Here is a 4,990-nt window from a genome sequence, read left to right as displayed (position 1 = left end):
TCCTTCAGAATGGAGAGGTTTGATCTTCTTGCAGTCCATGGGACTCTCAAGAGTCTCCTCCAGCACCATAATTCAAAAGCATCAATTCTTCGGCGATCAGCCTTCTTGATGGTCCAGCTCTCACTTCCATACATCACTACCGGGAAAACCATGGCTTTAACTATACGGACCTTTATTGTTAGGATCTTACAATTACTGATTTTTTTACGTATGCTGTGGGCAAGATTTATTAGCATATTTCTCCCACTGCACTAGTCTCACCATTTTAAGTGCATTCCAAAAACCTTTACAATGGGCAAGAGGAGAAAGAGTGCTCATCTTGCCCAGCCTTGTTGTCAGCACTTAGAATGCTGAAGAATAAGCTACGTTAATTACACCTTAATCGGTTAACCAGGCATTGACTCATTAAAACATGTATATGATGGGTGTTGGCCATTGTGATTAAGGAAGTTAAGACAGAGAACTCCGCATAAAATGGAAGATTAAAAATGTATTAGGAAGCAGCTGATGTTTAGGTTCTGTATATGGTTGTTTTGTTTTAGCTTCTACAGTGACCAAAATCAGATCTCAGGCTGGTTATTTTTTTCAGGAAAGCATGTTTTTCAATCCAACTCAAGATTCATTCATTCATTCAGTTAAAAACTGTTTCCTTTTGAAAAGCTATTTTTTTTAAAACAACAACAATAACAATGTCCAATAATGCTCTCCACTCTGCTATAAATTAACCATTTAGTGAAGCCTAGGTGGTAAAAGCCTCAGTGCCTAGGGCTTGCCGATCGAAAGGTCGGCGGTTCGAATCCCCGCGGCGGGGTGCGCTCCCGCTGCTCGGTCCCAGCGCCTGCCAACCTAGCAGTTCGAAAGCACCCCCGGGTGCAAGTAGATAAATAGGGACCGCTTACCAACGGGAAGGTAAACGGCGTTTCTGTGTGCTGCGCTGGCTCGCCAGAGGCAGCTTTGTCACTCTGGCCACGTGACCCGGAAGTGTCTGCGGACCGCGCTGGCCCCCGGCCTCTTAAGTGAGATGGGCGCACAACCCTAGAGTCTGTCAAGACTGGCCCGTACGAGCAGGGGTACCTTTACCTTTACCTTTAGGTGGTTTGCCACCTTTAAGACAGAATTGCTGCTTTATACTGCCCCAATTTGAACCTTACATGCTTTGATAAATGAATCAATGTATTCCCGTTATCAAGGGGTGTGTGTGTTGTGCCTCAAATAATTCAATCTTTGGATTATTTAGATTAAAACACTGCTTTCCAGCTCTATGAAAAATTGTGGTGCTCTTATCTTAAGCCAATGGGTACTGGATTTAGGCTTCTCCCCACCCCCATCATTGATAAGGGTGTTCATATAGGGACTTGCCTGCACCATTTATGGTCCTATGTCTATTTCTGCTCTTTTAAAAGAAGTGGCTGTTTTATTGGGTCATGCCCCCCACAGCAGCCATTTTTGTTCAGCCGCACCTTGTGGCATGCCCTTTGTGACCAGCACCACCAGTACAGTGGTACCTCGGGTTAAGAACTTAATTCGTTCTGGAGGTCCGTTCTTAACCTGAAACTGTTCTTAACCTGAAGACCACTTTAGCTAATGGGGCCTCCCACAGCTGCCACCGCATGATTTCTGTTCTCATCCTGAAGCAAAGTTCTTAACCCGAGGTACTATTTCTGGGTTAGCGGAGTCTGTAACCTGAAGCGTCTGTAACCTGAAGCGTATGTAACCCGAGGTACCACTGTACTTCTTCAAAATTCATAATGTGTCCCTGACCTATCTAAATATAGTTGGCGGCTTTTATAATCTTGATGTGCCTCAAAATTATGCCTCAAAACACTGGCATTACACTTTATTGCAATGTCTTCTCATTAATATATGCATTACGCATTTTGTGCTTCCCATATCCTTTTCTAAAAGCATTCGGTTTCCAGCCCCTCATTTCACATGCTACAATCCTTGCCACATTGGTAGCTTAACTGGTGCATGCCAAGGCCTTGAGGCCTCCATAGAGTTAGGGCTCTTTCATATGATAGCATTGTTCACGGGCCAGGATCTATAACACATAAACCTCTGGAACAATGTGGGTGATTCTTTAATCTGAAGTGGTTAAACTGATAATTCATCAGTTTTCTAGAACGATGAATCACACGTGTCTTTCTTGATCTCTTTTCATAGTTGATCTTCTCCTTATAAAATCAGTTTTAGATTTCCAATGGTCTGTACAAAAGTTCAAGGGGTTCAGAACACACTCCCCTTTATCTTAAAATATGTTTATTTAAAAGCCCTTCTATAACCCTTAATATTTTTTAAAAAATGTATAAACAGTTTACAAAAATAATGAAACAGTATCATAAAAAGTATAGGAAAAGGTTAAACAAATACTAATAACAAGGCCCAATTTGATGGGTCAAGAAAAACCTGGCCAAAAAGATATGCCTTTACATAAGATGCCTAAACAGGTGACACTCTTTACATATGGCAGAAGAAAGGGCAAGCACATCTACAAGCCAGGCAGCCATGCTGTAATTAGTATTCATCTTTCAAGGACAATGTAAATAAGGATGGAATAGATTTCAAAGCCACTTGAGACACATTTATGTTACAATGAAATGGGAATAGATATGGTTATAGTAATGAAGATTCATTACATGCTAGATGAACAGAAGGGGTGGGTTATTGTTTTTTGTTTTATTATGTATTTTAATATGTATTTTGTGTTTTTATCTGAGATCTGCAGATGAAGGGTGGAATAATAATAATAATAATAATAATAATAATAATAATAATAATATCCATACTGCCTCAATTTATTTGTAAGTGTAAGTTCTTTGTTGGCTTTTATAATTTCCAAAAGCAACTTTGGTCAAATTCCACTATGCATGTTGTTTCTCCTTTGAACAGCAGAATCCAATACCATGTTTAATTCACATCTATTTCAAAATTATTTTGTCATGTTTGATGCTGTTTGAGAAACAACTCCAAACCTCCCTCGGCATGTGAAACTTTGAACGCAGGTCCAAGTGTGCTTCAGCCATGTTTTGATAAAATGTTATCATGTGTGCTTGCAGTTGAAGAAACAATTGTGTTTCCAATCAAACACAATTCATACACTAACTCAGCAGTGAGAATGTTTTTCCGTTTAGTGAAGAACCCAAATTTAAATGACTACAGTAAAGTCAACAGAATGGATTCTTACACTGGCAACAGAACAACATTATTCACTGCACCCAAGGGCAGCAAGGTGGCAGGCAGAGGGATGCAGGGCAGGCTGCATGGTGCACATACAGTGGCACCTGAGCTCACTTCATCAGATAGACAGAGTATTATCAGGCTGCTGCTATGTATACGCATGAATGCAGAAGCAGGGGAAAGAGGAGTTAGCAGTAGGATCAAACACCTCCCAGTGCAGGAGTGGTACGCCCTGTTTTGCCAAGCAAGGCACCTCGTTGCTCACCCCATCTCCTACTCTGGAGAAGCAGCGCTGGCAGTGGCACCAGTTTCTGGCAAGATCCTGCCAAAATTTCACCAAGACCTTGTGCACTCTGCGAGATCTTGAGAGATTTCAGTGAGATCTCAGCAGAAGATGGTGCCACTTCCCTGGGTGGGCTGCCCATGATGATGCTGCCTCTGGCACTTCCGCCACCTGAGGCAGCTGCTTCACTCTGCCTCATGGGTGGGCCAGCCCTGCGCTGGTGCAGAATACACAATGTGACAAAACAGGATTGAGCTGCAAGTTTCCCCACTCGGCTCAACTGGCTAACACTTGTGAGGGCAGTGAACCTTGCAGTGCAATGATATCCCAATACAGTGGTACCACGGGTTAAGAACTTAATTCATTCTGGAGGTCCGTTCTTAACCTGAAACTGTTCTGAACCTAAGGTACCACTTTAGCTAATGGGGCCTCCCTCTGCTGCCGCACCACCACCGCGTGATTTCTGTTCTCATCCTGAAGCAAAGTTCTTAACCCAAGGTACTATTTCTGGGTTAGCAGAGTCTGTAACCTGTAGCGTCTGTAACCAAAGGTACCACTGTACAATCATACCTCGGGATGAATACGCTTCGGGTTAGGCATTTTTGGATTGCGCTCTGTGGCAACCCGGAAGTAATGGAGTGCGTTACTTCTGGGTTTCGATGCGCGCGCATGCGCAGTGTCAAAATGATGTCACATGCATGCACAGAAGCGCTAAAACGTGACCCGTGCATGCGCAGACACGGGTTACGTTCGCTTCGGGATGCGAACGGGGCTCCGGAACGGATCACGTTCGCATCCCGAGGTAGCACTGTAGTTCTGTTTAGTCCCTATCTCTCACTATCTGCTACCTGAGGCAGGCGCCTCACTCTGCAAAGGCAGCTCTGGCCCTTTTCAACCAAAGCTGGAGCATGTTTCAGAGAAGAAGAGTCAGGACATATCTGTATTAATATGCCATTTGTTCCAACTGCAATATTTGGATTATCGCGCTGTTTTGGCAAGAACTGAGATGGGAGTAGGGAAAGTGGGAAATGGCCACAGGAGAGTGCAGGGCACAAAGTTCTACAGTGCATCGGATTAGTAATAGGTTACTTTCACACAGCTCTGTGATTACTAATTTGCCCAACAATCACACTTTCAATGCAGACTTCCATTTGTGAAGCATCAACAATATAATCTCAGTTGAGCAGATTCCTGGACTTTAACAAGTTAGGAAATCCATTTTATATACAGTGGTATCTTGGTTCTCAAATTTAATCTGTTCTGGGAGTCTGTTCGACTCCCAGAATGGTTCGCAAACCAAGGCGTGGCTTCCAATTGGTTGCAGGAACTTCCTGCAGGCAATCAGAAGTCGTCGGACGCTTGGCTTCCAAAGAATTTTTGCAAACCAGAACACTCACTTTTGGGTTTGCGACGTTCAGGAGCCAATTTGTTCAACAACTAAGGTACCACTGTACAGGAAAAACTTAACAGAAGCAATGGTAAAGTCACTCATCTGGAATGAAAGTTTTGTAATTAGCATTCCACAAAATA

The sequence above is a fragment of the Podarcis cretensis genome (assembly GCF_951804945.1).
Source record: "Podarcis cretensis genome assembly, chromosome: 12".
NCBI lineage: Eukaryota > Metazoa > Chordata > Lepidosauria > Squamata > Lacertidae > Podarcis > Podarcis cretensis.
The sequence above is the reverse complement of the archived record's forward strand: the minus strand, read 5'-3'. Positions refer to the sequence as shown.